Consider the following 19,895-nt stretch of genomic DNA (forward strand, 5'->3'; position numbering starts at 1 on the left):
TTATTTATCTAGAGATTACCAAGGCCTTAAACTAATCCCCAAACCCAGGGGACCAGAGAATGTGATGTTACATTTATTTATAGATGAGTTGTGCAAAGGCAGCTTCTCAGATATGCATAAGTAGTTTTCCATCTGCTCTCATGTAAAAGAGTACAAGGAGAGGGGGGAGGGAGAGAGGGAGAGAGAGAGAGAAAGAGGGAGACTCTTTTCTTAATTATGAATCAAGGAGAAAACCTGGCACCTTTGAGGTAGTTTCTAATAGTGATAATAAGTAGGTACTAAGAATATGTATGCATAAGTAGGAATCTGCCTATTGTCTATGCTATGTGAACACACTCATATGCATTTGTGTGTGTGTGTGTGTGTGTGTGTGTGTGTGTGTATTTGAAAGTGCATGTATGCATTGGATATCTGTGGTTGTATAAGATACGGTTCTGTTAGGTATATACAAAGATTTGTACATATTGTGTGTGAAACTAATGTGTTACATGTTCCAATTTGTGTATATGTTTTCTCTTGCATGGACCACAAATAGCATATATATACATGATAATTAAATATGCATTGAGAATCTGGGTAATATTGTATACTTGCCTGAGTACAGTCTTGCTTATATCAGTCTTTGTGCATTTCCTTCTTCATTTTAGGTGATTAGTTTGTTTTGCTTTTATTTTGTTTTATTGTAGTACTAGGGATTGAATTTGGGGCCTCATTCTTGCTAGGAAAATGGCTCTTGCACTTGAGCAATGACCCAGTCTTTTGGCTTTTACTTTATTTTTCAAAGAGGGTCTCGACATTTTTGCTGAGCATGCCTTGGACCTTGATCTTCCTACCTTTGCCTCTCGATTACAGACATAACCCTACCATGCCTAACCCTAGGCATCTAGGTCTTTAAGAAGAAAGGAAATGTTCACTGGAGACTTCTGTCTTCTTGTGGATTAAGTTTTGAAAGAGATCCATTATCCATTTTGTATTTGGGCTTGATGGGGCTGTGCGGTGGAGTTGCGTCTCTCATGGAGAAGAGTTTGTGCACTCTCAAAGCCATCGTCAGGATTCAGACTCTTATCAAAAGAGGAGTAGAGTCAGGAGACAAATTAGAGCTCAAGATGTGTTCCATTCTACATTAGATGATGTTGGAAAGACTTGTGCGGGATAAGCAGATGCAAGGCTCATTCCTAGAGGTGGGTAGACTGGAGAAGTGAGTTCAAGCATAGTGGCCGCTTTCTTTGCCACCTTTGTCAGAATCCATTGTCCATACATGCATGGGTTTATGTCTGGACTCGAAGTTCTCCACAGCATTTTGAACATAGAAGTTCTACAGAAATAGGAATTGTTCCAGAGATGCCACCAGAAAACCTCTTTAATGTCAGAAGAGTTCATTCTCCCCTGTACTGGAACCCAGTACAGTTTCCTCACTAAAGTTCCTCTGGGTCCAGATCAACTATATGATCCCATTATTGTACGGCACACATGCTTCCAGAAAGTTCTTTCTTTTTCCCCTGTGTAACCTCTGCCTCTCTTAGTCTTTTGGGCTCTGGACAAGTAAATGCTTTTCTCTCCGCTGAGGGTAGTTCAATGTAAGGGACATCTGCTTAGTCCTAAATTCCAATCCTAACTTACCACAAACTTAGTTATAAAATTTTAAGTGAAGATAGCATTCCCCTATGACCCAGCAATCCCCCTTTTGGGCATTTACCTAAATGTTTACAAACAAGACCACACTAAAGCTACCAGCACAACTATGTTTATTTTTATTGCAGCATTATTTACCATAGCTAAGATATGGAACCAACCCAGATGCCCCTCACTAGATGAATGGATCAAGAAAATGTGGTATATATACACAATGGAATTCTATGCCTCCATCAGAAAGAATGATATTGCCCCATTTGTTAGGAAATGGAAAAACTTGGAAAAAATTATATTAAGTGAAGTAAGCCAGGCCCAAAGAAACATAGGTCCCATGGTTTCCCTTATTTGTAATATCTAGTATATGTATGAGTCAAGTGGAAAAGGTCAGATAATGTGATGTCAGGAAAATGAACCCTTAGATGTGTATTTTAATGTTTTTTTCTTTCATGCATGTGTTTCTAACGCATTTATAAGATTATCTCTTTGTTGCTTTGTATGTCCCTCCCCCACAGTATAACCCCTGCTTTCACTATATTTGATGTCAGTATAACTTGTGGAGGAGATGGGGAAAAACCAGTTGTTTAAGGATACAGGTGGACCTGTTGCAACAATGAGAAGTACAAGTTGTCATGTCCAAAACGAGCTTTACAACCTCGGTGCGGGGGGGGGGGGGCGGGGGGGGGGAGGGAGGGAAGGAGAAGGATTGGGATGGGGGGAGGGGGGAGGCTGGGAAGGGATGTGAAGGGTAAACAAAGGAGGAGGCTGCAGTGCTTGGTAAGAAATGTACGCATTATCCTGCCCATGTAATTGTACCTCCTCTGTACAGTATGTTCACAAATAAAATTAAAATTAAAAAAAATTTTTAAGTGAAGACTTTTCCTGAGTCCCAGTTCTTTTATATGAAAAATGAAAGTGGAGATCATGATTCCTGACTTAGAAGTGTTCTTGGAGTGATTGAATGAGATTAAGGCTCTGGAGTACAGCATCTTTCATGGCCACCTTAAGATCTCAACTGACGGTTTGTCTTAAAAAGGACAACACTTCAGACACTTGAAATCTATGATCATAAACCCCCAACTCTGATTTTCTTCCATCTAAGCAGCTACATTTCCTACATTGGTTCTTCTTTTCCTGTTATTTTTATTTATAAAGCCTTTGATTTCTTTTCTCCATCTAGATGGGCACCAGTTTATTGCTACCACTGGAAAAGCATGGTACTCAGGTCTGAACACCGAGATGCAGCTGGGCTCTGAATAGCACAGAGGGACCGGGGTACTCACCTCCTTTATAACGAATGATGTGACTTTATAAAGTCAGCACCAGTCTGCCCTAGCTCTCTACAAACATGGCCTGCTGTCACTGCACTGACTCATGGCACAATTTGATCATTAAGTCATTAAGGAAGTTCATGGTCTTTCCTACTTCTTACTCATCAAGTATTTGAATAAGCACTTTCAGAGGCCACGGGGATTGGTACACATTGAGTCACAAGAAACAGAACTCATTTTCCTTACTCAGGTCCCATGCACCCTGGCTCCTGCTCACTTCTCATTTCCTGTTGCTTTCCTCCTTGCATCTTCCATTCTAGCCTCTCTGATCTGAAAAATCCTTGCAGGCTATAAAAGCCAAATTCCTACCCCAGAAACTTGGCCTGGGGTTTTCCCTCAGGCAGAAAAGCTCTGCTAAGTCCTATGATCCTCCATTTGCCTCCTTCTTACAAGGTAGATTCCTCCCAGATCCCAAACTATACACTTAGGAAAGTTCATCTCAACCATGTAAACTGCACTTCATTCCAATTCGCAATGCTCGTCGCCCTTGCCTTAGTTATCTAACCTATGTACTTGCTGATGGTCGGTCTCCTAAACTAAAACTGGGAGTTCTGCAGAACAAAAGGAGATAACTTGTCGACCATGGGCATCTCCAAATCCCCAACACCTTGCACAATTCCAGTGCCTGGCATGGGGCAGATAGCCATTAACTAATTTCTAAGTGAAGGAATGCATACAAGCAGGAAGGCGTTTATTTCCATTTTAGGTAATCTAATTCGATTTGGTCACCTTGAAGGAAGTGCTACATTGGATCCTTCAGAGTTGCCCTTGTTCCTTTAGTTCCCTATGTCATCTAGCATGCTATCTTCCTTCAAGTTATAGGTGAACAATACTGATGAGAGCAGGTGGTACTCAGGTCTGAACACAGAGATGCTGCTAAGCTCAGAATAGCACAGAGGGAAAGGATGCTCACCTCCTTTACAGTGAGTGACATGGCCTTAATAATTCATTCCTGACAATTTCACCTACTCAATGACATCCTACCCTAACAAATGGTATAGGCACAACAAAATTGCCCAAAAATGCATGTGGAGTGTAGTCAAGTAGTGCCATCCATGTGAATGCCATATTATATAATATAATATAGTTCCTTGGTCACTTCAGTGGACTGAAAATATCTAAAAAATAGTCAGGCCTATCTTGGGTGTACCATTGAGGGCATGCCCAGAGACTATTAGACCAGGAGGGCTCTGACCTCATGAATGTATTAACCACTTGGTGCGTTCTTCATACAATGGTATGATTGGGAAATATGAAGATAAGGAGGAAGGGTGGCTACTTAGAGGAAGTAGGTCCCCAAGAACTCCTCCTGGGGACCTATAGCTTGACCTGGCTGCTTCCTGTGATAATCTTTCTCTGCTTCCTGTTGCCATGGTGTTTGTTACAAAACTTCTCCACCACACACTTCTGCCACCACGATGTTCTACCCAAACAGAATTGAGAGCAAAAGGGTCACGGTCTGCACTCTGCAACCATGAGCCAAAATAAATCCTTTCTCATTTTAGATTGTTTCTGTTAGGCATTTCATCATGGTGATGCTAACAGTAACTAACATAATATAATCACTGACATGCCTACTCACAAACATGCATGCACATGTGTGTGTGCACACATGCACGCACACACACACAGACACAAACACTCTGAATTTGAGGATGAATAGCCAACAATCCTTATGCATAGGTTTACTTGTTGTATTATCTGCTGGTACATTTATTTTTTAAGAAGATATAATTTGGGTTTAAAACATAGAAAAGATTTATTTTGGACTTTTCTCAAATTAGTTTGAATGCAAATGAGTTTGTTCATACATAGCCCTTCCAGCCAAGGCACATTTTCTAGGGCTTCAATGTTAGAAAGGAAGCTCTGGAGACTTGGAGCCCGAGGCAGAGGCTCCAGTGGCTTTAATTCATCCAAAGTTCAATCCGTGTTGCCACACATATTGAATAATTATGTGGTGAAAAAAATGGCTCTCGTTAGAATTACTCATGCAGGGTAACACTTTGAGGTGAGCTCATTCTTGAACTTCCATTTAGAGAAGTCTCATTTAATTGAAACTGGAATAGGAGTGAAGGATTTTTATAGCATGGGAAAGCACATTTTATCATCTATTTTGCATCTTGCCTCTAATATGTGGAACTCAACTTGCCTCAAACAGCAACAAGCTATGGATTGAACTCAGTACCTAGAAGTTGTATTTGAGCTTTCTTTTTCAAGATTAGTGCTCTACCACTTGAGCCACAGTTCTACTTCTGGTTTTTTGGTGGTTAATTGGAAGTAAGAGTCCTTAGGGACTTTCCTTTCCTGGCTAACTTTGAACCATGATCCTTGAATCTCAGCCTCCTGAGTAGTTAGGAATATATATATATATATATATATATATATATATATATATATATATATATCACTTAGAAACTATATATATATATTTTTTGGTCAGTCATGGGCCTGAATTGAGGGCCTGGGTGCTGTCCCTGAGCCTCTCTGTTCTCAAGGCTAGCACTCTACCACTTGCAGTTTTTGAGTGGTTAATTGGAGATAACATTCTCTGGGGGACTTTTCTGCCCAGGCTGGCTTCAAATTGCAATCCTCAGATCTCAGCCTCCTCAGTAGCTAGGATTACAGGCATGAGACACTGGCACCCGGCTTGAAGCCATGTATTTTTGTTTAAACTCTATATAGTACTTATTTCACAGACTCATCAACACTGCCAGCGAAGCAGATATTATCATATATATTATTATCTTTATTGTACAAGTGTGAGCGCCGAGGTTCAGAGATTAATTCGCAGCCTGAAACTGGCAGGAAAAACTTCTCACAAATACAAGCTTTCTGATATCAAGCCAGGAGTTCTTTCCAGGGACTTCCTCTCCATCTTTCCCCATCCACCCCTCCTGTTGGCAGTTCCTTCCATGTTCCCCTCAAGCAGAAACTCCCGAGTAAGGGGCTTCTCTGTGCTGCAGCTTTGGACTTGACTGTGAGAAACAAATCCTTGGCTTCCTCAGATACCATGCAAGCTCCCATCCACCAGCTCCACTGATGGAGTCAGAGGAGCTGTTTTGCTGGCTTAACTAGATGCTATCATCTTAACACACAACTGCTAATTCGCCTCCGGAGTCCCCTAACAGCCAGTTTGAGTAGAACACAGAGGCTGGCTTCCTTTTCATCTTTTTAATTTTTATAAAGCAAAAAAGAATGCATAAACAAAGGGAGAGAAGCAAACCCCGCTTTGTTCTGAAATGCCTTCCAGCTTCTTCTTGCCCTGACAATCCCTGGCTAAGGCCATCTGTGGCTACCTCACCCAGGGCTGGGGAAACATTTATTTATTTATTTTCTTCTATGAGCCATTTAGCTATTTATACCATCATTTGCAGGCCATGCAAAATTATGAATCTAGGGCAGATGATGAGAGGCATACATGTCTGTTCTGGCAAATATCAAATGATTTCACGGCCTTACATAGCCCATGGGCCAGAAGATCCCCACCCCTGCAAGAGAGATATTTAAAATAATAATTTGATGAAGTGTCAAAGACACAGTGTTGAAGCAGGTGATCATTGTGCCTTGTTTGTCCTGCTCTGGACCTGTCAAGATCCTTGGGGTCAAAACCTCCACCTGACTGTGGCTGTTAAACCACACAAGCCACAAGGGCTTGTTACCACCCAGAAGTCCTTGCCATGATGGTCATCTTTCCCCCATTCTCTCTCTCTGCTATCCACCCCCGATTTCCTTGTTTTCCTTCTTACTCTTCTACTACTCTCTCCCTCTCTGGTAGCTGCTTGCAAAAACAAAACAAAAATACTCACAATTCCCCATTCTTTCTTGTACTTTCCAGAGCTTTTCTGTTGAAAAGTAGAGTCTATTTCTTATGGTTTTCTTTAATTATAAGCTATGGAAAGAGTAACCTTGGGCTAGGTCTGAACCCGAGTAAAGAGCCTGTGTGTGTTTCCACTCACTTTCTTGGCATCTTGCTCTCAGCTATGACAACAGACTCAGGATGTCCAACTGTTTGACCAGGAATATGTGACACCAGCATCCCTGGCACCACCCATGTTGAACCAAGCAATGCATGCAAACAGAACTATGACTGGCTTGGCAGTTGACTACATATTTAAGAATGCACCAGGCCAAGACTAGGAAAACCATCCAATGGAGTCAAGCCCAATGGTCAACCAGCAGCATTGTGAACTAAGCAAATAGGGTTATCTTAAGGGACTAAGGCTGAATGCTGTTTACAAATTGACACAGCTCTCTATGATATTTTTTCCTAATCACCCTCTAGAGCCATTTGTCACAGGCACACATGGGCTAGACATTCTCCCTCCCCTGATGCCCCCAGCATCCCTGCCTGTGGCAGCCAGGGGGGACTGCTTCCTCCTACTTCTTCTCTAGCTATGTGGCCCAAAGAGAGCTGTCACCCTCTCAGCAATTCCCTCCCCATCCAGGCCAGAGATGAGCCGATGGCCCCATCTGGAAAAGACCAAAGTGTGTTCCTCCCAAACACCAAAAGCACCTGAGCCACAGCAAGGCAATGAGTCCTTTTTGGGACTTTGCAATGAGAGAACTGAAGCAGAGGAAGATAAGGTGAAGACCTTAGTGTGAAGCTGCCACAGCCCAGCTTCTTGCAGATGGAGAACTTGATCTAACAGGCCCAAACTAGAGAACAGAGAGAGGGAGCAAGCAAGAGTATGACTCTGCCGCTGTACTTCGCACCCTTGGTGTTGGTCAAACCTGACTTTCCTATGAGCTGAGTAGGTAAAGCCAACCTGATCTCTGTTTTTGAAGTTAGGTTGAATTGGGCCTGTGCTCCATGGTAAACAATCTTCTCTGAGCTTGAAACCTGAAGAAAGATTCTGAAAGAAGAATAAAAAAAGAAAGAAAGAAAAAGAAAATTTTCATAGGATCCACATATATCAATTCTTGGGTATCTACCCCCAAAGAACCAACATCAGCTGTAGAGAGATGGTGTGACATTCCCGTGTTTACTACAGCACCATTCACGGTGGCCATAGGAGGAAATCAACCTAAGAATGGATTACATGCCATACATGTATACACAACAGAATATTATTCAGCCATAAAAAAGAACAAAATCACATCAGTTGCAGGAAAGTGGGTAAACCTGAAAGCTCATCCTGGTAAGCAACTTAGAAGAAAAACAAACATCATGTGTTTTTCTCTCCTATGCAGAATCTAGCTTTTCAATATGCGATGAAAGCAGGAGGGAGACTACTTTGGAAGAAGGAGGAAGAATACCACTGGGATGTGGAGATAGAGAGCAGCAGAAAGTAAGTGGGGCCGGGGGTGAATATGACAAAAGCACATTTTATGCATATTGAAAATGTTACCATAAAACCCATTATTTGGTTCAATTACTCTATGATAATAAAAGTGAGAAAGGGAGGGGAGGCAAGCGATCTTTCCTGTTGAGTTGCCGCAGGCTTAGTGTAGCCTAATTTAAATGAAGATGGCAGCTGGCAGCCCTCACCCGCAAATACATTTTCCTTTCACGCATCTTTTCTTTTTATTTGTTCAAGACCTATTGGCAGGGGCTGGCCAGGGATGAGCTGTTTGAGTTATTCAGACAAACCACGTGGGTTCCACCCTGGAAAAGGTCACATGATATAGGGTGGGGCCTGTTAGGCATGGTGATCAAGTTGCTAGGATCATACAAGGAAGGTCATGCGCCATCTAGGGGAGGCTTCCTGGAGTAGTCACTGATGCTGATAAGAAGAAATGAGCCAAGTGAGGGCAGAAGTCTGACTCTCCCCGAAAGAGAAACTTAGAGAAAGATCTGTAGGCTAGACGAGGCAAAGAGAAGAAAACTAGAGTGGTTTGCAGCGGCCAGAGCCTAAGAGGACTTTGGGATCAGGCTAAAAAAATGAATTTTTTTTTCCTTTTCCTCAGAGCAGTAGGGAGCTATAGAACAGCCTCAGTCACAGAAGCTGTTGCTTCCATAGGTGCTTGATGCAGATAAGCTTAGCATCTGTGCAAAGAACAGACTGGACTACATCAGGGGGTATCTGGGCATGGAGATGGGAGTTAAGAGTCTAAGAGATGAATAAGGATGATCTGAGACATTCAAGAAAATGATCTTGGGTATGGAGATGGAGAGAAAGGGAGGGTAAGTAAGTCAAAGACACAACAGGAGTGGGGCACTGATGGATTATGGGAGGGGAGGGTTGGAAAAACCTTGTCCCTAACTTGCTCTTGTCTACAACCTATCAGCCTCAAACCAGAAGAGCAATGTTAACGCATCCAGATTTATCAAGGTTGATGATATATGAAACTCTAGATAGGGATGATCAGAGACTCTTGGCCCTTCAAACCCTGGCTGACTTTGCAGCTATCAACTTCGGTGTTTGTCTCCCCAGTAACTTAAGCATGCCAAAGGCATACATATCCTGTGGCTCCTATGCAGCAAACAGGTCTACAAGTTCTTTCAGAGTGAAACAGCCAAGATTATTGGGTTCTTCCGCCCACTGCCCCTCTCCCCAGGTCCTTGGTACCATGCATGCTGGCTGGCTTGACGATCTCCAATACCCTCAAACAGCTGCCTTGGTGGTTGCTATTGTAGATTCAGCTTTTATGGCTGCTCTTGGCAAGAAGGTTGAGCTGATGCAAGCTTCCCCAACTTGGATGAAATTGGGAAATTCAATCACCTCTAATTCAAAGACACGTTGAATGTCCTCTTCAGTATTACTAACATTTCAGGGGGCGGGGGAGATGAGCAAAAGCATTAAATATGAGTACCCAGTGTTTGGTAGGTGTTTTACATAAAATATAAGGGGTATTCTTTGCTGCTTGAAAGCAATGACTCTCAAGAGAGAATGCTTGGGTTGAAGTTGAGAAATGTAATTCTTATATGTAGGCAACTTATTTAACTGCTTTATGTCTCAAGGACCTCATTTATGAAACAATGTTGAAAGATATGCTTTCTGCGACTGCTGTGGGCAATCACAGGTGTAATACTGTAAAGGTCATGATGCAGTGTGCATGAGCCTTATTAAATATCTAATAAATTACATTGTGTGTTGTTATTACATGTACTGTATCGGCATCAGCACCCCAAGAGGTATTTAACTCACCACTGACCTTATTTTTCAAATCTGAAACTGAGTCTTGTAGAAGAACATGCAAGTCTGAGAACAGCATAGTGAACCCCATTAAGAACTATGAAAAAAGGGAGGAAGAGGGAAAGTGATTAATAAAGAATAAGTCAGAGCTAGTGGCTTATGCCTGTATAATCCCAGCTACTCAGGGGTTTGAGATCATAGTTCAAAGCCATTGTGGGCCAAAATGGTTGCTAGAAATAAAAAAAGAAGGTTTCTAGATTCCATCTCTGAAATAACCAGAAAAAAGCCAAACTAGATGTTTGGCATAAGTGATAGAGAACTATCTGAGAAAATAAGTCATGACAAGGATTTTACTCAGAATCTAGCAATAGCGGCTGAATTAACCAAGAGATGAAAGAATGGGAAACAGAATAGATCATTTTTGATGAAAAACAGATGTGCATAAGATATAGTATCTAATCCATCGATGAAGAGAATAAGTAATGTAGAATTCAGATTTTTCCTAATGTCTGTAGAAGTAAAAGCACATGAGCTCTGTGGAAGAGACATGTTGACAAAAATAATAGGCCAAGGTAAGTTCATTCCATTTTGCAGTTTTCTCTAGTTCCACTGTAGACACTGCTTAACACCTTTGAACAAACTAGAATAATCGCAGAAACAAATCATATTTTGAACAAAGATGCAGGATAGAGTAAGTTTCTGTATCATCAGTATATCTACCCATTCACCCCTCTATCCATTCATCCACTCATCCATTTATCCACCCATCCATCCACCCATTCATTACCCACTCAGTTTCCATGACATGGCAAATGTTAAGACATGAGGAGTTAAAGGAATTCTCTGCCTCCAGCAACTCATCCTAACGGAAAGAAAATTATATAATTTAAAATGTAAGGTTGGATGTGGTGACCTACACCTGGAATTCTAGCCACCCAGAAAGCAGAGAATGAAAAGACCACAGACCCAGACAACCTAAGCATAGGTGCAATACCTTATTCAAAAGATAACTAAGGTAAAAAGAGCTGGAAAGGTAGCTTACATGGTAGTATGCCTACCTAGAAAGCAAGAGGCTCTGAGTTCAAATCCCAGTACCACCAAAAATGAACTATAATTTAGAATTCTACAATAGACACATACTTTATGGTGGAACTTCACTCATAATCTCTGGTAGAGATTAATTTACTGGGGGAATTAGCCTCAGTTCTCACAATGTGTTGCTGGCTGACCTTGAGCAAATCATATCTCTCCAAGCCATGAGACAATCTCTTCTTGCTTAGCCTCATCTTCCACATCTGCAAATGGAAGAGACTTGGATTAGATGACCTTGAGGTCTCTAGCCATCTGACTCTACAAATTTCTCAGTGGGAAACTCTACAGTCACAAGACCTGATTCCATTTCCTTTACACCGAGCCTTCACTGATAGGATCATAAAATGAAGTCTTCAAGGAAACAGAGGTCTGAATAATTCTCAGAAAGTGGCTAATGCATGAGCACAACTATACCCTTAGATAGAACCCAGGTAGAAGCTTTCTAGCAGCACCAATGATTGGAGCTCTGTGATTTATAAGACTATAACGGCTGCTGCTAGAATTCTTCACTCAGTGTCTTCAGTTCGATAAATCTCCTAGCTCTTTTCTAAAATGACACAGAAGGGGGGACACATGAAAGGAAGAAGAGAAATACTTCACCAGAGGAGAGAAAGGAGGCATGTGTCACACTTGTCTTCTCTTCTTGAATTTCAATTTATTCTTACTCTCCTTTCCTTCGCGCCTCCTGTTCTGGTCTCAAATGTTGTATGGAAGGAGCCATCGTGTGAATTCTGGTGAGGTTTCCTTTTCACTCCATTTGTTTCCTTTGCTGTGTGGAAGCTTCTGAGTTTGATGTAGCCCACTTGTCTTTTTGTGTTTTTGTTGCATGCATGTGCTTTTGGTAATAGAGCCAAGGATTCTTTCCCAAGGCAGATGTCATGATGCCTTTCCCCTATGTTTCCTCCGTCGCAGAGTTTTACTGTTGCAGGTATTCAAATGTTAAACCCATTTTGAGGCTTTTCTTTTGGTTTTGAATGCTTCTTCCAGTTTCCCCAAGGCCATTTGCTGAAGAGAACACCCTCTCCTCATTATAACTTGTTATACCCTCATCAAAGCTCAGTTGGCTGTGTAATACTTATATGGGTTTATTGCTGAGGTTTCTAGTCTGTTCTGTTGGCCTCTAATGTTATGATCTATAGCATCAATTAAATCCTTGTCAATGATAATTTTTATAGAAAGAGAAAAAAATCCTAAAATTCTTATGGAATTTGATAACTAGAGAATATACTTTGTTATTTCAACATACAGTGATTACAACATACATATATGTTGTATAATATAGTACTAGCATGAAAACAGCCATGTAGATGAATGTAAAAGAATTAAAAGCCAAGAAATAGTCATGTATGTATATTATATTTTTCAGATGGCCTTGATAATGAATTATGTTGAACATTTTTATATACCCATTATAGCCATTTACTTTTTTTTAATTTAATTTAATTTAATTTTTTTGTGAACATACTCTACAGAGGGGTTACAATTACATGGGCAGGATAATGCGTACATCTCTTACCAAGCATTGCAGCCTCCTCCTTTGTTTACCCTTCATATCCCTTCCCCCCTCCCCCCTCCCCTAATCCCAATCCTTCTCCTTCCCTCCCCCCTTGCCCCCCCCACAGCGACGTTGTAAAGCTCGTTTTGGACATGACAACTTGTACTTCTCATTGTTGCAACAGGTCCACCTGTATCCTTAAACAACTGGTTTTTCCCCATCTCCTCCACAAGTTATACTGACATCAAATATAATGAAAGCAGGGGTTATACTGTGGGGGAGGGACATACAAAGCAACAAAGAAATAATCTTATGAATGCGTTAGAAACACATGCATGAAAGAAAAAAACATTAAAATACACATCTAAGGGTTCATTTTCCTGACATCACATTATCTGACCTTTTCCACTTGACTCATACATATACTAGATATTACAAATAAGGGAAACCATGGGACCTATGTTTCTTTGGGCCTGGCTTACTTCACTTAATATAATTTTTTCCAAGTTTTTCCATTTCCTAACAAATGGGGCAATGTCATTCTTTCTGATGGAGGCATAGAATTCCATTGTGTATATATACCACATTTTCTTGATCCATTCATCTACTGAGGGGCATCTGGGTTGGTTCCATATCTTAGCTATGGTAAATAATGCTGCAATAAACATAGTTGTGCTGGTAGCTTTAGTGTGGTCTTGTTTGTAAACATTTGGGTAAATGCCCAAAAGTGGGATTGCTGGGTCACAGGGGAGTTCTATGTGAAGTCTTTTGAGGAACCTCCATACTGCTTTCCAAAGTGGTTGAACAAGTTTACATTCCCACCAACACTGAAGTAAGGTTCCTTTCTGTCCACATCCCCTCCAGCATCTGTTGTTCTTAGAGTTCTTGATTTTTGCCGTTCTAACTGGAGTGAGGTGATATCTCAATGTTGTTTTGATTTGCATTTCTTTTAAGCCATTTACTTTTTTAAAGAACCATGTCTGTTCAAGTTATTTCTAGTTTTTAGTAGCATTAATCTGGGTATTTGTGACATTAAGTTGGGGAGGAAGGGAGAAAGAGAAAGAGAAGTCTTTGATCAAAAGAAAATACACCAAAATGTTAGCAATGGTCATAGCAGATAGAATTACAGGTCAATTAATTATCCTTTATTCGAACAGTTTCTATATCTTGTACAATGCATTTGTTTGACATGCAATCTAACTTATGCAATGTACTGATAACATTTAAAAACTCACAAGAGACTGTCTTTAAAAATATCACCCCATAAGGGGGTGTGGGGGTGGGAGGTGGAGAGGGGAAGGGATGTATGGGGAAACAAAGGAGGAGGCAACAATGCTTGATAAGAAATGTACTCACTATCTTGCCCATATAATTGTATGGTATTTTCACAATAATAAAAAAAATTACCCCATAGCCTTGTGGAACATAATATGCAAGGATTTAGAAGAAACTGCATCCTATTCTTTTTACTAAAATAAAATTCCGGATTCCCTGTAGATCTTTCTGTGATTATTAGAAGAAGAAAAAAACAATTGTTTTCCCTAGTTGATGATAGCTAACCAGAATTAGATTAACCATAATCCTTGGTTCCTGTCGCTTTATCACGACTGCTCCATTCATGTCTTTATTTTTATATGAGCATGGTTGTCCACGGACCTCCTGTGGAACATTAACTTCACTTTCATCTACATGTGCGATCTTCCCATCTCTCCTCCTCACACCCCCCCCCCCGACATTGTGCCTAAAAATCCAAACTTTCTGGGTGCTTTGGCACTTCAATACTTGTGCAGGTTAATCTGCACTGAGTATTAAAACCTATGTCATGTTGCCTAGAGTGAGAAAGGCCAGGTGCAGGGAGTTTCTTGCAGTTACCTTCTCCATGGGGATTACTGTTCCTCAATGAACTTCCTTTCCTGAACACAATACCTGGCTCATACTAAATTATCATATGTGAGTGAGAGGATGATGGAAAAGAGCAAAGTATCGTCTTTATCAGTGACCCTGCTCTACTGGACCCCAGCCTTCATTTGTGGGAGGAAACTCTAGGGTCTAGGATGTCTTGGCAGGATTGCGCATTGGTCATAGCAACTGCTCCCAACCTTGGGTCAATGTAAGAGTCACCTGGAAAAAACGATAAAACAAGTTAAATGTCGATTCTTGGGTCCCACTTCTGACTAGTGGAATCCATGTCCCTTCAGGTGATTCTAATGCACAGTAAGGTTTGACAGGTACTAGACACTGGATGTAAGGACCTCAGAGTGTAGAGTCTGAACTTCCCTATGGTAAATCAAAGTGCTTCTTCACAGGGAAATTTTGCTTCAACACTTAGCTTTCTTCCTCCCAGCCTTTCTTTTGTAACTGGCATGGAAAAGTTCCCCTAAGATGAGGAAAAGGCATTCAGGACCTTTAGTAGGAATACCTAGGCTGGGCTCAACCAGGAGACCACAGAAATGGTGGGCAACAGTTAGCATAGCCTGAGATAGATGGAGAGGTAGGCTGGGTGGATCCTAGGTAGATGAAAAATTACAGCTCTCTTGAGGAAGGGGAATGATCCCAAACTTTGTGTGTGTGTTAGGGGGACAGAGGGAGTGGAAACTGGAATAGATGAATTTCAGAAAGTCAAGTGGAGAAGCTTGGCCTTGCAGGTATACAGAAATGTAAATCAACTGGCTTTTAACATGTCAATACATTAAATATAAATAAATATATAATATATAATGTAAATATATGATATAGATATATAAAATATATATAAATAAATAGAAATGGGTGTTAATTAAAATGAAATGAAAGTCATAAAGAAGGAGAGTTTGCAATCTTCTTTGCTATTTATTTCATCCGATGCAACCTTAGGACACAGCTCATCATGGCTGGGTAGACTGGTAGAATGTGAATGTGCTGTTCTGGTCATATTCAGAGGGAAGTAGAAAGACATTTGATTTTCCCTCTTTAGAAAGAGGGTGAATGCCTCAGGACAGAATCTTGGCTCAGATATTTACCTACAGTGTATTCACTGGCATGTTTGTCCACATTTCTGTGCCTCATTTTTCTCTTTGGTATCTATAGAAGATATACCAGATTTCGCTTGCAATATTTCTAGAATGTGAATCTCTGAGGAGCTGGACAAAGAGCAACACCCAGGATGCAATTGTCACAAGTCAACTTGCTCAAAGCCTTTAGTGGAAGAATAATCTAGAAGTATACAAAAGGAAGAAGAATAGAGGAGCCTGGTATCCATCCCAAAGGTCATTCTTCTAACCCAGAGGCAAAGCCTGTATCTAGAACTTAGAACAGGGCACAATGCAAACAGAAGCTGAAGGAAGTTTCTACTGTTGTCACTAAAATCTATTAGTTTGTCTGTGATGATCATGTAAGATGCCAGACCATAGAGGGGAATGCCATTTGTACAGATACCTCATGGTGTTATCTCTTTGTGAACTTTTAGACAACGAGGTACCGACCACATAGAAGACGCTGCTGCATGCCCCGGAGAAGGGAGCTGGGTGGTCAGCCCCAGAGGCAAGGTCAACGTTCATCGATATCCAGCAGGCTGGTCAGGAGGGCCTGGTGAATCGCCTGGGATGCCAAGAAACTATTCGTGAGCATACAATCAGATGTCAGGGGGAGCAACTAACTCTTCAGCTTGGACCAAAGGTGACTCTAGCATTGTAAGCAACAGTGTGGAATCTGGTGGAATCTGAACGTAATGGGGAACAGAAGAATTGGGAATTATAGCTTTTAATTCAAGGCAGGATTTGTCTACCTTGGCACCATAAGCATTTGGGGCCAGTTTAGTGTGTGTGTGTGTGTGTGTGTGTGTGTGTGTGTGTGTGTGTGTGTGTGTGTGTGTGTGTGTGTGTGTGTGTGTGTGTGTGTGTGTGTGTGTGTGTGTGTGTGTGTGTGTGTGTGTGTGTGTGTGTGTGTGTGTGTGTGTGTGTGTGTCTGCATGCTTTGACTCAGGGCCTGACTGAGCACTGTCTATTAGCTTTTTATTTTGCTCAAGGTTGGTAATTTACTACTCAAGCCACAGCTCCACTTCCAGTCTTTTTTTGTGGTTAGCTGGAGATAAGAGTCTCACAAACTTTCCTGATCCAGCTAGCTTCAAAGCCGGGTCTTCAGATCTTTGTCTCTTGAGTAGCTAGGATTACAGGTGTAAGCCACTAACACTGGGCAGGGCCAGAACCTCTTGCTGAGCTTGAGTTATCTTCTGCATTTTAGGATAATTAGCAATCTCCTGGTTTCTACCTAGGGGATACTAGTTGTATTCCCCTAGTTATGAAAAAATAGTATCTCCAGATATTTCCAAAGATCCCTTGAGAGAGAGGTAAAATTTTTACCCCTGAAAACCACTTACTCAAAGGATTATTGTGTGAATTTAAGGTTTAACATGATAAATATTCAGTCCAGTACCTGGCACATGATATGGACTCTCCATACAACGAATTTCCTTCTCCTTTCCTGTCATGGCTGTTCCGGCCTATTTGATGAGAGAATTCACTTCTTCTAGGAAAGTGTGTGAATGAGAGCTCTAGCCAGGGATTCGGGAGGCTGAAGATGCTGTGGCCACTTTGTCGCATGACCTTGGACAATCTCGCTGGTAACCTGCGCAATCTCCCTAAAAGCAAAATGAGAAGCTTAGACTTGATGATTTTTAAGTGCTGTTTTAGGATTGACGTTTTCCCTGTTCTTAGAGCATGTGGGCCAGGCTTGTGAGAATCAAATCTGTCAAGAAAAATCCTAGGGGGGGAGCGGAGGGGGGGGAATAAAAGAAGCTGGCTTTGTGAGATGAAGCAGAAGTGAGTGAGAGGGTGTGTTAATCCTTGCCAAATATTTGAAGGCTGGATGTACAAAGGAGAGGGCACTCTTAGGCCTCAGTACAGTGATTAGCTAAGAATGGAAGCAAGCCAAGAGCGAAAAATCAAAGCAGAAATGTAGATATTTGGCTAAGTAAGGGCTAAGAGACACTCTGGAGGATTGAGCTACTTGTGCAGGCCAGACACTCACTGCCAGAGCATAGCAGGCAGGCTTGGAGGATGGTCCCACAATTCTCAGACTGTGGTCTACACACACTTTCTCTCTCTGCTGCTCAGTGCAACCCGGATCCAAGTCTATTGGGAAGAGATTTTGCAGATATAACTAAATTCACAAATCAATTGATGGGAAAATAGAAAGGCTCTCTTGCTAGGCTCGAACTACTCACTGAAGACCTTTAAATCCTGGGCTGGAGGTCAGAGGTCTGCAATGTGAATAGAGTTTGATGAGAAGAAGATGGAGAAGTCCACAGGGCATGGATTAGGCAGGGCTTATAAGAGGGGATGGTGGCCCCTGGCTGTCAGACAAGAAGGAAATGGGGACCTGACACCTCCAGCTGCTGCCAATGCGGTGGGAAGAAGTTTCTTCCCCCAGCGTCCATAGAAGAACTCAGCACGGCTGATTCATTGATTTCATACCTAAGCAGAGAATACAGTCATGCCACACCAGGATTCCTGAACTATTAATGTACAAGATGAGAAATGAATGTTGTAGTAAGCATTAGGAAACATTTTTTTGAGGCAGTGGGATTTGAACTCAGGGCCTTGTGCTTATTAGGCAATCACTCTACCACTTGAGCCATGTCTCCATCTAAAACAGTGATACATTCTGGGAATGGCCTCTGGTATGTCCCTTGAACCATCCATCCCATCAGCTTGCTGGGCAGTGAATTCATCATAGGGTTAGCTGCATTTACACACTGTGGCTCTGGTCAATATCTATTTGGAGCAGAATTTATTTCCAACAATGAGGGGCCGGTGGCACATACGAAACTGTAAAATCAATGGTAGGAGAAAGGAAAAAGCAGATTCCCTGTGGCACTCACTTCCACGGAAATAGCAAGGAAGCTCCTGGGCAGGCTCTCAGCCCAATCATCTTGGATTTTTTTTCTCTCAGAGATTTGGGTACATTCTACCTTTTCTTAATAGAACTCCAGATTAAATGATCTTTGGATGCAGGGCGGTGGGGGGGGGGGCATAGTAATAGGTATGATGGTATTTCTTAAAGTAAGTAATTAAAGCACAAGCAGTTGTGAAGTGATATGAGCCACATGTAATGTGTGCGTGTGTGTGTGTTTGTGTGTATGTGTGTGTAAATAAAGTACAAGTCTTTGTGTAGACAGGGTATGCTTGACCTAGGGGTACTAGAGTATACAATACAAATATATATATATATATATATATATATATATACACATATATGTATGTGTGTATATACACACACTTGCACACACACACATATAGATAGAGAGAGAGAGAGAAAGAGAGGTAGGTGGATAGATAGATGATAGATAGATAGTTACATGTTGGAGAACTGGAATGTAGCTGTGAGAAATGCTATGTGGCCATATCCATTCTAAATTCATGAGATGGATGGTAAAGGCAAGTAGATATGCTAGGGAGAATGAGTGTGTATGGCTGGTAGATGAACAGGTCAGTATGTGGAGAAAGGCACAGCACGGTAGTGAAGGAGATACGTTCACTCTTGTGTGTCTGTAGGCATGAATGGAGTGTGGGTGGGTACCTGAGACATAAATGGCAACTCTGTGCGTGTAAATGTGATAGTGATGGTGAGTGTGAGGACACTGGTTCCTGCTCTGTGGTCTCTCTTTCTCTCTCTTTTTCCTCTCTCTTTTCCTCTCTCTCTCTCTCTCTCTCTCTCGTACATATACACATTCTCTCTCTGATGTTATTGTTTAACTTTCTCATTTGTACTTATGATTCTCTAAATATACCTTGTTTATGAGATTTTTGTGGTTGCTGTTGCTGGGGTTTGAACTCAGGACTGAGGCTCTGTCCCTGAGCTTCTTTGTGCTTAAAGCTAGCACTCTACCACTTAAGCCACAGCTCCACTTCTGGCATTTTCTGAGTAGTTGATTGGAGTTTAAGTCTCAGGGACTTTGCTGTGCCTGCTGGCTCTGAACTGCAATCCTCAGATCTCAAGCCTAAGTAGGTAGGATTACAGGTGTGAGTCAACATTGCCTAGCTTGTTTATGTAATTATTTCCTGTATACTGTCTTCCCACTGAAATGTTGGCTCCAGGAGTGTAGCACTCATGTCTACCCTATACAAGTCTCCCACTCTGAGAACCGTACATGACAGATGAATAAATAAATGAGTGTGAGGTGATGTGACATTGGGGTGTCTGTGCCTATGAGCACATGTTAGATACCTGTGAGGAGTTTACTAAGACAGTGCAAGTGAGATCACAGTCTTATTATGAAAGCATTAACAAAGGAAC

Source organism: Dipodomys merriami, unplaced genomic scaffold, assembly GCF_024711535.1.
Source record: "Dipodomys merriami isolate MVZ:Mamm:240054 unplaced genomic scaffold, mDipMer1.0.p SCAF_97, whole genome shotgun sequence".
NCBI classification, from domain to species: domain Eukaryota; kingdom Metazoa; phylum Chordata; class Mammalia; order Rodentia; family Heteromyidae; genus Dipodomys; species Dipodomys merriami.